This window comes from Petaurus breviceps, unplaced genomic scaffold (genome assembly GCF_028583685.1).
Source record: "Petaurus breviceps papuanus isolate PSGF00001 unplaced genomic scaffold, PetGlider_PUasm1.0 428, whole genome shotgun sequence".
Classification (NCBI taxonomy): Eukaryota; Metazoa; Chordata; class Mammalia; order Diprotodontia; family Petauridae; genus Petaurus; species Petaurus breviceps.
Genome location: NW_027186331.1, coordinates 2317569 through 2334759, shown reverse-complemented (window position 1 = coordinate 2334759; position 17191 = coordinate 2317569). Strand labels below are relative to the sequence as shown.

The following is a 17191-nucleotide window of genomic DNA, read 5'->3' as shown; positions in this document are numbered from 1 at the left end:
GTGGCTCAAAACTCTGCCTCTGCCCCTCTTCAAGGGGCCTCCCAGGTCCTTCTAATTTAAACCAAGAGTTGGGTATGAATGGGGAAGGAGGTAGGGAGAAAATGACTACCTGAGGTGAGAAGGAACCTACCCTCCTGCTTTCTTCTCAGAAGATGAAACCACAGGTGACCCCGAGCAGCCCTGAAATTCTTGGTTTTCTTTCTTTCTAACCCCTTGAATGACAGAGTCAAGAGGATGACTCCATTTGCCTTCCTTGGCTTTGTTGCTGCTCCCAATGGAAATGCAGTCTTCCAGACATCTTTGCTGGATAACAGAACTTCAGAGATGCTACTCAAGAGTTCCAACACCTTTCTCTGGATAACAGCACGACAAGGCTCCCCCTATTTCCATGGATATGATAGAGTTGACCCATTATTTGGTAGCAGGATTGAATTTTGACTCTATCCTTCCTGAAAGTACAAAGTTCCCCTGTGAGATCTCTGTATCCTACCTCTGATTCTCATAAAAGAGATCTTAACCCTTCCCAGGCTCCATGGTTATGCTGACCATTTGCTGTCATCCCTTGACCTCCAGGGAGGTGACCTCCTTGTTGGAAGTTAGGTGATGTTAGGATGGAGTCAGAAAGATCTGAATTCAAATCTGGCCTTACACACATGCTAGATGATTGGTCATGGGCAAATCACTTAACTTCTGCCTGCCTTGATTTTCTCAAATGTAAAATGGAGATAATACCAGCATCTACCTCCCAAAGTTCTTGTGAAGATCAAATGAAAAAATATTTGTTAAGTGCTTGGCACATAGTAGGTGCTTAATAAATGTTCCCTTATTCCCCTGGCTTAATGTACTGTTTTCTTCCTAACTCAGAATCCAGGTTGCATGAGTAGCTTCCTTGCCTTGTGCCTTCCCTTCCTGCCTCTCTGAACAGATTTTGCATGGTTGGTGGTTTTTAGGAAATAAAGTGTGCCTTGTTTAAGCAATGACAAAACCCTTCACAGATGATCTGCCCAATGTGCCAGAGGCTTTCCTCTGGTCTTCTTAATATTTTATGAATACCAGGGCTGCATTCAGGCTGTTCTGACTGCCTCGCTGGCCCATGTTCTCTTCTGTCACACCTGTCCTTGATAATGTTCTATACACTTCTCACATGCAAATCATTGTTTGTAATCTACTGCTCCCTACTTACCTCAGTTCTGTGTCTTACCACTGCTTTTTACATACCCTACAATCCTGATCCAATGCACAATGCTTGGCACATAGTATAGGCACTTATACATGCTTTTTCATTCATTCATTCAATCATTCATTCATTCATGCATTCATCAAACCTCTGATGATTACTCACATGTGACCTTGGTCAGTCACTTCACCTTTCTGGACCTCAGTTTTACCTGTTGTAAAATGACTGTGCTGGAGTAAATGACCTCTGAGGTCCTTTCTACCTTAGAACTATGAATCTATGATTGTGTGATTCACCTGGGATTCCCCTTACATGTGAGCTCTCAGGAGTCTAGCCCAGGTTTGCGATCCTCTGTGGGCCAGCACTCATTCAAAACCACAGCTCATAAACTCTGCTCACTATACTTATTTTTCTAAGTCAACTGAAAAGGACATTTTAGTTCAAAGCAAAAGACATTTTAGTTATAACATAGAAAATTTAGTGCCAAAATACGATTTGCCCATCCCTACAAGGGCATATGTCACCAATGGGGGAAGCGTATCCATGCATAAAATCCTGGGGCCACACGTGTAAGGGACATTTAGAGTGAGAGCACATGTGGCCAGGGAACATTGTTTAGTCATTTCATTCAGCTGTGTCTGAATCGTTTCAACCCCATGGACCATAGCACATCCAGCTCTTCTCTCTTCCACCATCTGCCCAATCTGTCCAAGCTCACATTCACGGCTTCCAGGACTCTCTATCATCTCATTCTCTGCCATCCTCTTCTCCATTTGCCTTCAATCTTTCCCAACATCAGGGTCTTTTCCAATGAGTCCCATCTTTTCGTTATGTGGCCAAAGTATTTAAGCTTCGGCTTCAGGATTTGACCTTCCAGTGAATAGCCTGAATTAATTTCTTTAAATATTGACTGATTTGACCTTCTTGTTATCCAATGGACTCTTAAAAGTCTTCTCCAGAGCCTTAATTCAAAAACATCAATTCTGCGGCGCTCAGCATTCCATATAATCCAACTCTTACAGCCTCTCATCTCTAGTAGAAAAGCCATAGCTTTGTCTACACGGACCTTCGTCAGCAAGGTGATGTCTCTGCTTTTTAGTACACAGGGAACACGGGCAGCTAGGGCATCTATGTGGCCACAATAATTCACGGCTACAGCTTCAAAGTGACTGATGCACTAGATCACTAGTGATGCTGTTTTCTGCTGGGTGTCTCTGTTCATCTTTAGCTGTGGTGTTAACTGAACCATTACTCTCTGCTGCCATCTGCTGGTCATCGCTCCCTTCAGGCTATCTACCATTCTGTGCTACCATCTGCTGAGAGGAAGTGGTTGTTAAGCCTCTCCCTTGTCAGGAAGAGCTAACACTCTCTTTCTTCCTATAGTCTAAGCCCATGACTGTTAAATGAGCAGCTGGCAAGGTCCAATAGAAGTCCCCAGGAGAGAACTGGCTGTCCTTTTGGCTGCTTTTCTCCTCTTCAGTCCTTTTCAGTTGTGTCCAGCTCTTCATGACCCTATCTGGAGTTTTCTTGGTAAAGAGACTGCAGTGGTATTACCTTCTCCAGCTCCTCAACAGATGAGCCCAATGTACTAGCTTGGCATCATCATCATCATCATCATCATCATCATAGCTAGCATTTATAGGGTTTTAGAGTTTGCAAAGCACTTTATTAATGTTGCTGTTCAGTTGTTTTTCAGTCATGTTTGACTTTCTGTGACTTCATTTGGGGTTTTCTGGGCAAAGATACTGGAGTGGTTTGCCATTTTTTTCTCCAGCTCATTTTACTGATGAGGAAACTGAAGTAAACAGGGTGAAGTGACTTGCCTAGAGTCACACAGCTAGTAAGTATCTGAGGTCAGATTTGAACTGAGAAAGATGAATCTACCCAACTTCAGGTCGGGTACTCTGTTCACTTTACCACCTATCTGTTTTTCTCTTGCTGCCTGTAAATCCTCTGCGACCACAGCAAGCTCTCTGGATTAGGATTAGAAAATCTCTTTTACCTCTTGTCCAAATCCTGATTATCAATCTGTATCCCCTAAAACCATCCTGGAGACTCTGCCCAGCACAACTTCAAAGAAACTGCGCAGGGCTGGGATATAGAGGCTCTCCTCAACTCCCCTTAATACTCCTGGGTTTTGTGCAAATAAATTTGGAGATAAGAACAAAAGGACTAGTGGAAGTCAGCTGGGCTACTGGCCTTGCCTTAGAGCTTTCGCTCTCCATTCTTACCTCCATTAACACACCAAACAGTGATAAATAATATGGGCTTTGTTTAGTAATCTTGGCAGTTCCAACCCCGCCCCCCTTCCTACATTTCTTTTTTTAAAAATTAATCCCCTCCTTTCATCTATTATCATATTACCTCCAGGCCTGATTTTGAATTTTTTTCCAGTCATTCTGACTATTGCCTGCTAACTCCCTCTCCTTTTTTAAGGGGCAGGCAGGTGCAGTAAGCTCAAGGAAGTCAGGTGATACCTAGTATATCCTGGTGCGATGTTTTTATCATTTAACCATCATCACAAAGACCGATTCCGTGTTTCCCCCTTTGCCAGAAAGGAAGCAGTGACAATAGGACTCTCCGTCCTACCATCATTTCCCGTCAGCTTGCTTTCTGTGGAGTCTGTGATCTGAATGCCGGGTGCCATTGTCTATCCCCTCTCCACTCTCTCTCAGAGGTCCACCAAGATATCATTCTCACTTGGCAAGCTTTCTGATTCCATAGTAAGCAACTTCTAGCATTGTATTATAGAAAGGAATCAAATCAACCACATTAAATACAATGTAGATATGTAATAGGTTCAGAGAGGAAAATGGAGGCAGCTAGTTGGTGTAGTGGAAAGAGCGTTGGACTTGGAATGAGGAAGAGCTGAGTTCGAATCCTGATTTATATATTTACTAGCTGAACAAGTCAGTTAAATTCCTTGACCCTCAGTTTCTCCATCTGTAAAATGAAGGGGTTGGACTCAGTGGTCCCTAAGATCTCTTTTGACTGTAAATTTATAATTCTATGGTCCTATAACTCAAGCTTACTTTGTAAGATCTGTTGACAAACTTTAGAGTATTCCTATTTTCCCTGAAATACAATCACTCCATCATGAAAACTGGACAAAAGGTATTTATCAAAGGTGCTCTCCATTTTCAGTACCAATTCGCCACAAGATTCTGGGGTCTGTGATTTATTCATCTCCATAAATTGGCCTTCCAATGGCCACAGTTGAGCCATGACGCTAACTGAGTCCAAGCAGAATATGGAAGGACGGGATGAGGAGGACAGATGGGCAGTTCACGGCAGGGAATTTTGCTATCACTGATGACAATGACTTTGCTTGCGGCAGTTCTGCAAACATGTTCTGGGAGGTTAGAATGAATTCAACAAAAGAGGAGCATCTTGGGGGTAGCAGAACGGCAGGTGGATGGAAAAGCTCAATTTGCAGCTGCTGTTTGTGGTTGTCGTGAATCTTCCTGCCAGCCTGAGTGTGGCATGATTTTGACAAATGTACGACGGCATTATGTCGCTTAGCACTGGCAGCCGGAGTAGGAGAGGAGGTTGCAAATTCTCCAGTCTGATCTGCACCGTTAAGCATAGCTGGACACTGATTAGCTTTGGCTTTGCAAGACAGAAACAGCAGACCGGAATGATGTTATTCTGGGGCTGGAGAATGGAAAGGACGAGCAGTTATTCAGAAAGGCATAACCCCCTGGGGCCAGCATGAGTATTTAAAGGTTATTAAATACTGTACATGTAGGCCATCATGAATAGTCAAAGCTAGACCTAGCATTGAGCTTTGGGATATTAAGCGCAGCCTGCTGGGTCTGGGGATTCTCTGAGCCAAGAATATGTTACCAACATGTGACTTTCTCTCCAGCACCAATTTTTGGTTGTGAGAACAAGCCGGTGCCCTTTGTTGGTCTTACCCCTGTATTCTCCTCCTTCTAGGGCATGGTGGGAGCATATATGTACATAGAAGAACTGCCCATTCCTTGGAGTTGAAGTTTGCCCTGTGGACACTCTGGCTAAGAAGGTCAGAAATGACAAAACCGGTAGGATTTATCAGAAAAATTCCTGATATCCCAAGTGATTGGAAGCAAAACCAATTCTTATTTGACATTCACACCCTCCAACCAAATCCTAAATTTGAAGCTAAAAGAGACCTTCAAGGACTTCAGCTCCAACTCTCATTTTACAGATCAGGAAACTGAGGCAGTGACAGCTAATGTCACAGATATAGTAAGTGGCCAGGCTAGTACTTTCCCCACTGTACCTATACTTCCTAGTGCCCAAAGGATAGAAAGGAATAATTTTCAAAAGAATTGTAAACCCTTGACAATCATATGAAAAAAAAAGCTCCAAATTGACAATAACAAGAGAAATGAGAATTAAAACAACCCTGATGTTGCACTTCATATTCAGCAAATTGGAAAAGATGATAAAATAGAGAAATAGTGTTAGGGGAGCTATGGAAATACAGGCATACTAATGTACTTTCTTAACAAATTGAATTTTATTTTCAGTTCCAAATTCTCTTCCTCCCATTTCTTCTTCCCCATACCACTGACAAAACCAGAAAAGAGAAAACCCATTGCAAATATATATAGTCAAGCAAAGCAAATTCCCACATTAGCCATGTATATGTTCACATATATGTATGTATATATAGAAATATATAGAAACATTTATATCTATCCATCTCTCTCTCTGTGTCTCTGTCTCTGTTTCTCTCTGTCTCTGTCTCTCTCTCTCTCTCTCTTTCACACCTTAATCTGCAACCTGAGTTCATCACCTCTCTACCTGGAGGTGGGTGGCATGTTTCATCCTGAGTCCTCTGGGACTACCATTGGTTCCACTGTGTTGATCAGAGTTCCTAAGCCTTTCAAAGTTATTTGTCTTAGAGTAATGTTGCTGTATAAATTGCTCTCCTGTTTCTGCTTACTTCCCTTTGTAATAGTTCATACAATTCTTCCCAGGTTTTTCTAAAAATCATCCTTTCATCATTTCTTGTAGCACTACAGCATTCCATCACAGATTTTTCAGCACTTAGCACAGTGCCTGGCATAGAGTGGGTGCTTAATAAATGGTTATTGACTGACTGACATATGTATACCATAACTTGTTCTGCCATTCCTCAGCTGATAGGCACTCCTTTAGTTTCCAATTCTTTGCTACCATGAAAATAGCTACTTTTAACAGCAAGCACCCTAGCATTCCCAGGATGGCTGCTAGCACAGGTTCTTTGACCTGCTTTTTAAAAGGAAAGCAACTCAAAAAGGGTTAATAATCTTACTTTAATCAAACATAAATATCATTTACTTAGTTCAGGGGAAAAGTCAGCACCCTGAACTTCAGAGAAATACATAACAGAAATTACATGCAGACAAAAAATACAGACAGAGTAAATAACACAATTCAACAGACCGGGCTTCTAGCTGTCTGACCATTACATACAAACAGTATTAGTCATCAGAGAGAGAAGCACCAACATCTGGGTTTTCAAATCCAGGGCCTCAACAGCTGATCAGAGTCTTATCTGGCCAAATCACACAACTATTCCCATAACTGAGCTCCAAAGCAAAACCTCACCTCAGAGTACATATGCCCTTCTTCAGGGTCAGAGGACATCACAACATTCATGACCCACTGCCTGATTACAAAGTAACAAAAGGTGTGGGCTTTCCTGAAAAACATGCCTACCCCCAATCAAGTCCCTCCTGTTGGGTCCACTTGAGGCACATTAAAGGGTAGGGAAGATCTTCAAATTCCCTAGGCCTATTAAGGGGCAGGAAGATCTTCAAATTCCCTTATCATTACAGCTGCTAGAAATATTTCTGCACATACGGGTCCTTTTCCTCTTATTGTCTTTGGGGTATAGATTAATAATGTTATTACTAGGTCAAAGGGTAGTCACAGTTTAATAGTTTCTTGGGTATTGCTCCAAATTGCTTTCCAAAAAAAACCGGGCCAGTTGACAGCTCCACCAACTCCACCAAACAGTGTATTTATGTACCTGTTTTCCCACAGCCTCTATGGCATTTTGTCGTTTTCCTTTTTAGTCAACTTTGCCAATCTGATGGGTGTAAGGTGGTACCTCAGAGTTATTTCAATTTGTATTTCTCTAATTACTAGTTATTTTAGGACATTTCTTCATATGGCTATTGAAAGCTTGGATTTATTCCTCTTAAAATTGTCTAATTCATATCATTTGTCCATTTATCAATCAGGGATTAAGGCACTCTTGTAGGAATTGTGGCTTGATTTAAACATACTGGAAAACACTTAGGAACTATGCAAGAAAAGTTACTGCATTGTTCATACTCTTGGTGTCAGTGATTGCACTAGTGGGCATGTATCCCACGGAGGTCACAAAAGGAAATTTCTCATACATATCAAACCATTCATAATTTTTGAGGTAGTAGGGAAATGGAAACAAAGTGCCCATGTTTTAGTAAATGGCTGAGCAAATCCTGGTTTTTTGATATCATGGGATATTATTGTACCCTAAGAAATGCAGAATATGAAGAATTATGAGAAACATGGGAAGACTTGTATGAACTGATATGGAGTGAAGAATGAAGAATGAGAACAGTATACCTAATGACTACAAGAACGCAAATGAAAGCACTGAAGATCAGTTCAGCTCACATAAAAGGCAATGCTCAATATCCATCCAGAGCACAGATAATGAAGCAGGTCTCCTTCCTTTTGGTAGAGAAGTGATAAGAATCACTATCTAATGACGCTGACGGTAGAGGATGTTGCATAGATTGTCATATGTGGTTATTGTATCAGATGTTTTTTCTTTGTTACAAGGGAAGGTTCTACAAGGTTGGAGATTGGGGAACAATAAACAAAAGGCATCAATAAAATAACAGGAAAGAAAAATCAGCTGGCATAAGGCAGGCTTCAGTTTCATAAAGGAGGAAAGGGGCTCAACACAGATATGGATCTGTCTTTGCGGGTTGTACATGTGTCAGCCCTGCTCCCCTCTTACAGGGAACCATGTAATCTTCTCCAGGACAGAAGGAATGGGCACCAGACAGAAATACAAAGTGCCAGAGTAGATTCTGAATCAAGGCAAGGACCTGGATCAAGATGGCATCTGGGGAATTAAGATATAACAGCGCATAAAGCCATGATAAGAGGAGCATACTTAATCCATTTTTTTGACTGGTAATGTCAGTCATATGAACTGTGCAGGTCCTAGGAAAGGGAGAGCTGACTCTAGTCAAACTCCAAGACTTCTAAGTTCCTCTTGTAAGTGGCAACTGACCCATTTTGGAACCATAAGGAAGGGTCTTCCAATCTTTTCCCTTGTGGAAGTGGGCCCTCCCAGGGTAGGACTTCAAGTTTGGAGGGCGGTCTAGGTCTCAGGGGAAGTCAAAGCTCCCTTGAAGAGTAAAGAGAAGCTGCCTATAGGTTCAGATGTAAGCCCTATAGGTTGTCTATTTGGTTAAATAGAAAATGTCCTATATTCAGTATCATATTAACCTGAGAGCTTGCATTTGAATTGAGACCCCCTTTTCCTTTTCATGGTAATCTAGACACATGAGTCAAGTTCTCATGTTCCCAGAGGAAACCCTGGCTTGGAGTATGCTGGAGTTTTAATGCGGGCCTGCTATTTTTTGACTGTCACTATATTTTCATGGGAATGTAACATACATTAGTGAGAGATTGCAAAGTGCTTTACAAATAAAAGTGAGTAAATGAGAAATATAAACCTGATGGCAAAAAGGTACTTAAGTGCTATCCCCTCCACCCTGTTCCATAACTCATCACCAATCTTCTCCTTTAGTTAACCCATAACACAAAACAGTATATGTCCCAAAGCGGCTGTCTGATGAAATACCTTGGCACAGTTGTCTTTATTGGTCCATTCAATCCATCTTGGGTCTGGAGTGTGAGATTCTAGAAGACAGTGTTAAGATCATTTGATCTGATTAGCTCTCTGTCGGGTTGAGCATACAGCAGATGTTTACAAATTGGGATTCAGAAATTCTTAGCTAAGGGGAGGATGGTTTCGGCTCTTTGTGGGGATCTATGGAGGTTAGGGCTGCTGCTACTGTTTCCTTTTATTTGGTCCGAGGTATCTTGGACCATTGTGGGGAGTCCAGTGATTAAGGCCCACCTCCTGAGGAGGCATCTACCCTGGGGGTTCAATTCATCAGTGCCCAAGTATTTGAAAGGCAGCTTGGGACAAGGGACCCAGTCTTGGATTTGGAGTCAGGAGATGTGGGCTGCAATTCCTGTGTGACCTTGGAAAGGTTTGTAACTTTTCTAGACCGTAGTTCCTTGCCTCTAAAATGAAAAGGTTCTTCTGACTAAATCTATGATCCCATGAAGTTATTAAGGGCCTACAGTACCTTAGGCACTGTGTTACATGCAGGATATGAAAAGTCAAGAGACCAAAAAAAAAAAAAAAAAAAGAAGAGGAAACAATTCCTGCCAGCAGGGAGCTTATATTCTATGCAGGGATGCAAAATTTAAGGCCTTCCTGGAGCACCAAGGGTGCTTAAAGAAGAGCTTAAAGGGTCCTAGAAATCATTGATTTCCAACTCCTATGGTACATACGAGCCCCAGCAAGCTTAAGTTAACCAAGGTCACTTGGCAAGGCAGTTGAATTAGTCAAGTCTCAGGCTAACACTACAATGAATGAAGGACTCACACTTGAGCCCCTCCAGCGTTCGGACCCCTCCCTTTGCGCCTCCAGCGGACCTTTGACTTCCCCAAGGACCACTACAGTGCTCCAGGGTTCTGCCCACAGTACCTTGCTGCCTCTTAGAGGGCTTGGGGAGATGGGCTGGGACCTTCCGACACCCACCCCACGCCGGCTTTTGCGCGCTCCACAAATATTTGTCGAATAGATGCAAGGAAACCACGAATTGCCTGTTCCGGCAGAGGACGGGCAGTTCCAGCTTTCCTAGACGCTGCCATGACAACAGGATCAAATCTACTGGAGAGAAAGAGGGGAGCGAAGACCAAAGGGGGGACTTCTTTGTGTAGCGGGACCCCTGGATTCCATTCCTCGCTGGGGGCGGGGGTGGCGCCGGAGGTCGGTCTGGGGGTCTGGGGCCGACCTCCTGGGCGCACCCTCCGTGCCTCCCGGCTTCCCGGGTCCAGTGAGCGCGGGAGCTCTCGGCCCCCGTGTCCAAGGAGGGCCTGCATGCGTGCGTGCCAGGAGCGAAGACACCTGCTCGCAGCGGGCTCTTGGCCCGCGCCCCGGCTCCGTGCCCGTGGGTGGCACCGCGCCAAGGACAGTCACACAGAGCTCCCCTTCATCGGCCCTCGGCCCTCGGCGCCTCGTTTGTAACTGGCCGCTCTGCCCGCGGCTCGCTCCCGGAGCCCCCGAGTACCTTGCGGGAGGCCGGTGCGCCGCCGATGGACGTTCCCACTGCCCAATGGCGAGCAGGAGTTGCCGGAGGATGCGCCAATCGTGCCCGGTTGCTGGGCGTCTCCCTTCCCGCCCGGCCAATGGGAAAATTCGTGCTCCGCCGGGCTGGGGGCTCGGAGAAGGGCCTGGGGAGGCCGGGCTGAGGAGGAGGAGGAGGAGGAGCGGGAGAGGCAGCAGCAGCGACGGCGGCGGCGGCGGCGGCAGCAGCAGGAGGACTGCGTCGTTTCGTCGGCTGCGCCTGGCGTTCCTGCGGCCCCGGGAGCGCGGGCCGGGGAGTCCCGGGCTCGACACCGGGGGACCCGGGGACGCCACCGCCCGCGGCCAGGACCCGATCTCCCACTCCCCATGGAAAGTTTGATGAATGGGGCGAGCTAAGGCCGCCCGCGCCGCGGCCCCCCACCCCTGGCCCCGGGAGCCAGCGCCGGCTCGGAGACCCTCCGAAACCCGGGGAGACAGCCCTTGGAATCCCGGCCGCCGCCGCGGGGCCCTGGAGGCGGCGTCCAACTTTTAGACGGGAAGGACTGCTGGACTGCCTGGCCCGGGACTCCGTTCCAGACCCTGCGCTCACTTGGTGTTTTTCGTTTTTTTTCCATTATCCGGGAGAGGGCAAAGGTGGAGGGCGGACTGGGCCAGAGCGCGGGTGGCAGGCATCGCGGCTCGGGCGCAGAAGAACGGCACTGCTGGCGGCCAGGGGCGTGCGGAGGAGGCGGTAAACGCACGCACACCCTGACTCGCACACTCGGACACACGCGCACTCACGCGCACCCCAGCGCAAAGGCCATCCTTCAGTGAGACCTGCTTCATAATAAAGCCCGGAGAGACGGAGTGTGCCGGAACCGCGCTGCCCAGCAGGTAAACGCGGCGCCCGGGGGCGGTCTGGGAAGCTGGAAGCCCTCCCCGCCCTGCCCGGCCTCTCCAGAGGATGCCAGCCGGCCGGCTAGCCGGGGCTTGCCTCGGGTGGGTGCCCTTTGTGGAAGGAGGGAGGGAGGCAGGGAGACTGCGTTTGGAGAGGGGGAAGTGAGTGGCACCGCGGCACCCAGCGGGTGCAGGGACCCCGGCAGCCCGGAGGGGCCGGCTTAGGGGCCGGCGTAGGGGCCGCGGCGGGAGGGATGCTGGTTGGAGAGTTGGGGGGGGGCGGGGGATTCTCTTCCTTCGTGATCCTGCAAGGCGGGGCGGGGAAGGCGCCTGGGGAATCGGGGAGCATCAGGCTATCGGGTAGATCGGGGACGGAGGTGGGGGGGGGATGGGGTGGGAATGCTGGTTGTCCTGGCCGAGGGGAAGAGGGCGTCTCGTAAGCTGCAGCGCCAGGGCTGCCCGCGAACCGGGTTTTCCTTTGTCTTGCCAGGGTGACGGCGGGGGGTTTCCAGATGCCCGGTCCCTGAGGGACTGGGCGCGAATCTTGGGCTGGGGGTGGGGAAGGTGGACAGTTGCAAGCTCGGGGCTCCCTAAGGATTCTCCTCCTCTACCTCTCGGGGTGGGAAAATCTCCCGACCTCAAATGCCCGACATTGTGTGATAATCCCGGCAGTTGACCGGCTGGGAGGGAGGGGGAGGAGAGGCAAGGAAGGAGGGGGCTCTCTGCCCGGGGTATTCGTGGCAAGCCTTGGCTCCCCGCCTGCAAAATTGGCTGCTTCCCCACCAAGCGAGAGATCCGCTCGGCCAAAGGCAGCAGGCTCGTTCCGCAACGGCCCAAGTTTCCCGGGCTCTGCGCTCCCTCTCCCTCTGGGAGGTGCAGAGCCGACTAGGGAGCTCCCTCCCCGCAGCTCAGGGCATCGGCCCTCCCCCCACCGCGCCCCAGCCCTCCCCCCCCCCTTTCCCCCCCCCCCTATTGTTTGCTGGAAGTATCTCCGACTGGCGGGTGTGCCCAGGTCCATTTCTTTTGGACAGTTTTACAGACAGTATGTCAATTAGCAGCTTCGCAGACCTTGAGGTAATTGCATTTTCGCATCTCCCTGCACCCTCCCACCCCCCTTTCCTAGGTCTTTCTCTTCGCAGAACTTTGTTAGCCGTAATCCGGCGATGGGAGCCTTCCTTTCGGTCCCGGGAGCCCCCAGCGCCTCTCGGTGTCTCTCTCCCCCTTCTCTCTCTCCCCTTCCACCCTCCCCGCCTCCCCGCGGCTCGAATGCTGCAGTCTGCTTCAGTGTATTGCCAGGCTGCAAACTTTGATGGAGGCAGGGAAGTTCCTGGGAATGGAGGCAGAACGTGTGAGGGCTCGTCATTTCGGGGCCCAGGGAAGTTAGTGAAACTGCGGGGGAGATGCTGGGGAGATGGGGGGAGGGGAGCGAGCGAGCTGGGCAGCGGCTTCTCTGAGAGGGTGAGCAGCGATTTCTTTTTTCCTTCTACAATCGGCCTTCCTTCGCTCCGGATGATAACTGGCTTCCCGAAAGCCCTGATTTTATGGAAATTAGCAGGAGAAGGGAGCTTGCAGGGAAAGCCAGAGGGATGCCTACCGGTGACCCACGAGGTAGCCAGGCTTCGAAAATGTTAAATAGCTTTGCTTGGATCCACTCTGGACCAAGAAAAGGTGATGCATTAGGCAAAAAAGGAAAAAAAAAAACCCAAAAGGAAGAGACAATAGTTGGATTTACATCGAGGAGATCTGTGCTTCAACCCTGGTCCTGCTGTCTAGTGGGGGGGGGGAGTGTGTGACCTTGGACAAGTCCCCTCTCCTCTCACTACCTCAGGTCCCTCACCTGTAAAGTGGGAGCTGGGCTTGGTTTCGATGTGAACCCGGCTCTGGGGGCAGTTGGCCTGCTTTGATCCGGGGAAATGGCTTTCTGTTGTCTTGGCACCAAGGAATGTTTGCGTGGGTGACGCTCTGGGAAGGAATCCGGTGGCACTCTCTTCCTGCCTTGCAGAAGCCCTGTGGTCTGGTCTCCATTGCATAGTGGTCATTTTCAGGGTAAATGCTTGTCTCCCAGGTTCCCGGTGGAATTCCCTGATCTGCCAGCAGCTGAAAACAAGCTGCTTTCTTCTTCCTTTGTCTGGAGTTTCCTTGGCTTTGGTCGATATCCCTGAAGTATCAATACTTCTGAGAGTGGTGATTCCCCTGGAGAGGGCACTCCCTCCTGAAGCATTGATTGAACAGTAGAATCAGCAGCCCATCTAGACCTCTCACTGTGGTCAGATCTCTGGGCCTCCAAGGAGGGAGGAACAGCAGTAGTTCAAGTGAGATGTTGATCTCCTAGAGATTGCCTTTAAGGCGATAGATTATTACAGTTTGGACCTCAGATCTGGAGATGGAAGGTACCTCAGAGGCCTTGGAACCCACCCCTCTCCCCATTGACACAGAAGGAAACTGAGACTCATAAAAGTTAAGTGACTTGTCCAAGGTCACTCACACAGTCTGTTTCAGAGACTGGATATGTCCCCAGGTCTACTGACTCCAGAGCCAGGGCTCTTGGCCGCTTATTATCATTCTAAAGCTCACAGTCAAGTAGGAGAATAAACAGTGAAGACTGCTTTAACAACAACTGATAGCTGGCATGTATATCGCACCTACTATGTGCTAGGCACTATGCTAAGCATGGGGGAGTAGGTGTTATTATTCTCCCCATTTTACAGTTGAGGAAACCGAAGCCAGACAGAGGTTAAGTGACTTGCCTAAGGTCACACAGCTAGTAAGCGTCTAAGGCAGAGAATTTGAACTCATGTTTTCCCAACCTCAGGCCCACTACCCTACCCATTGTACCACCAGGCTGCCTATCAATTCAGTTTTATGGCATTCAGCATCCCCTTAATCAAGGGCCTCACATGTGCTCATGGTGTTAGGGCAAAACAAAGCTATACAAAGTATTTCCAAACAGAATAATACAAAGTGACCATTCATGGTGAGTGGATCAGGGAGCAGCCAAGAGAGTGCTGACTCTTAGGGGAGCTGAGCTCCAAAGAAGGGCTAAGACTTAACTAGGGAAAGGAGGAGATGAGGCCATGCTAGGCAGAGCAAGAGGGGGAGAGGGATATTTACCCAGACCAAGGTTGGGTTTTGGCATAGCTGAGTGCCAGGGTGGGAAGGGAGAGAGGGGCTTCACCAGGAGGGCCTTGAATGCCGGACAAATACGTAGGCTGTCAGTGTGAGCTAATAAGAGGCTTTGGACAGTGTGACAGAAATAGATCTTTGTTGAAGGATGATTATTCTGCTGGCGTGTGTGCACATGTGCATGTGTATGTATATGTGTGCGTGTGGGGGGTACATGTGTATATATGTGTACATGTGTACACATGTGCGCATGAAAGATGGATTGATTGGCTGGAGAAGGGGGGAAGTCTTGTTAGAAAGGCAGGTCACAGTCAGGGTGCTTGGTCAGAAGATGGTGGGAGAGGACAGGAAGGGGTGGAAGGAGAAGGGCAAGGGGTGACAGAGGCTGAGACAGCTGGGGAGGGCGCTAAGCCCTGGTGCCTGGTGGGAAAAGCAGTAAGACCAGATTGCTCATGGGGCTGTTGGGAAGGGTCAGAGGAGATATTATTTATAAGCTGCTTTTGCAAACGCTAACGCCCTAGAAGTGCTGGCTATGACTGATCAATTAATTCTAATTATTCTAATTAATTATTGGTTAAATACAGACTATATAAATAATAAAAGTATGCCAAACAGCATTAATTAAGCCATTGTTTTGACAGGCTAGAATGCTGGGCTCAGCGTGAGGCTGTCTGTGATATGGTATCCCCAACACCTGGTATGGTCTTCAGCGGCTTTGGGAGGCCACGCGGCCCTGGCTTCCTTCAAGACTCATTCCTCCCTTCTGCAGCCTTGTCCCCCATAATTCTAAACCCTTGTATTTCCTATTTATCTGTCTACATCTTGCCTGTCCAAAGTTGTTTCCTCCATTAGACTGGGAGCTCCTTGAGGACAGGCACTCTTTTTTCCCTTTCTTTGCTTGGCACAGTGCCTGACATGTTGTTTGGTTATTTTCTGACCCCATTTGGGATTTTCTTGGCAGAGATACTAGAGGGGCTTGCCATTTCCTTCTCCAGCTCATTTAAAAAATTTTTTTTCCCAGCTCATTTTACAGAGGTGGTGAAGTGACTTGCCCAGGGTCACACAGCTAAGGCCAGATTTGAACTCAACTTCCTGACTTCAGACCTTGGTGCTCTATCCACCGCACCACCTAGCTTCCTCGACACATAGTAAGCACATAATAGTAGGAACCTAGTAGGTGCTTGTTGTTTTCCAGACAGTTGCATTAAGCTCTGCTTTGACAGACCACATCTGGAGTATCTGTCTGATCCTGGGTGTCACAGTTTAAGAAGGCTATTGATAAACTGAAGTTATAAGCTGCTATATGAGCATTGGTCAAAGGAACTGGGAGAGTTTAGGTGGAGAAGAGAAGGCTGGGGGTAGAAGAGAACAGAGTAGGTGTCTTTGGGCATCAGAAGGGTTGCCCTGGGGAAGAGGGTTTAGCCTTGTCTCTTTCCCCCCAGAGGCGCCATGGATAGAAGTTGTGAGCAATTTAGGTCAGGCAAACCTTCCTAAAACATAAAGATGGGCCAGTGGAAGCTGGGTCCCTTGGGAGCCTTCAGGTAGAGTCCCATAATTACTTGTTAAGTCCTCTTGGGGAGGACATGCTCGGTCCATTGTGAGTTGCACTGGCTGGCTTCTGAGGATACTTCTGAACCCTAAAATGCTGTGGCGTTTGAGGCAGATGATGGAGTCAGAGAGAAAATTCCAATTTGTCCCCTAAAGGATTGATGATGTTGTAGCTGTTGCTGAAGCTAGAAAGATCAGAGCAGGCATTTGGGGAAGGGAAAGAAAGAAGCCCCATGTAGGTCACCTGGCCCTTCCATGCCCTGCCCTGCCCACTGGTCTTCCGGAGTTGTTATGGACAAGACATTTCATCCCTAGTGGCAAGATGCCTTTGTGCTGACGTTAGCTAAGCTGGTTCTCAGACAGCCGACAGATGGGCCCCTCCTGAAGCTTTTCCAGGACCTTTGCTCCTCCCTTATAGCCTTAAAAAATCTGGGGTCATCTTTGGGCTGCTGTGAGGCAACAGGGTAGGCTTGAGGGGGCTCAGGGTGCGATGGGATGTCTGTCATCAAATGGTTTTGCCGGGGAGTGGGACAAAACTTTTCCTGCTCGATCCCCGAGGGCAGAACTGGGAGCATTCACTCCATAAGCATTTATTGAGTGCCTAGTGCGTTCCACACACTGTCCTAGGGATGTAAAGATGATGTAAGAATGTCTTTCCTCAAGGAGCATCATATACACATTTAGAAGCACATGGAGAATAAGTAAGCATACAGGATAAATGCTGAGGAGCCAGGGAGGGGACTTGGGGGATACAAGTAATACATAGTAATTCACATATAAGGTGAGGCTCCAGCTGCAACTTGAAGGAAGAAGGGAATTCTCTGAGGCATGGAGAGGAGGAAATACAGTCCAGGCATGGGGAACGGCCAGTGTAGAGATTTGGAGATGGGAAATGGACTGGCCTGTGTGAAGAACCAAGAGAAGCCCAGTTTGGCTGACTCTTAGGGGGCAGGAAGGGAGAAGTGCCTGACAAGGTTTGCAAGCTAGGAGAAGGCCAGATTGGAAAGGGCTTCAAAAGCTCAATGGAATAGTTTCTATTTTATTTTAGAGGCAGTAGAGAGCCAGTGGAATTGCTTGAGTGACAAGGTCAGATCTGTGCTTAA

General features: G+C 47.9%; 1 protein-coding gene across 1 annotated transcript in view; it reads left to right on the top strand.

The window, feature by feature from the left end:
• Nucleotides 1-10732: 10732 nt before the first annotated feature.
• ARVCF (ARVCF delta catenin family member) overlaps nucleotides 10733-17191 on the top strand; it is a 339824-nt gene continuing 333365 nt past the window's right edge. Inside the window, exon 1 of the mRNA XM_069100847.1 lies at nucleotides 10733-11414. The gene's annotated coding sequence lies outside the window, so the exon portion shown is untranslated. The remainder of the gene's footprint in view (nucleotides 11415-17191) is intronic.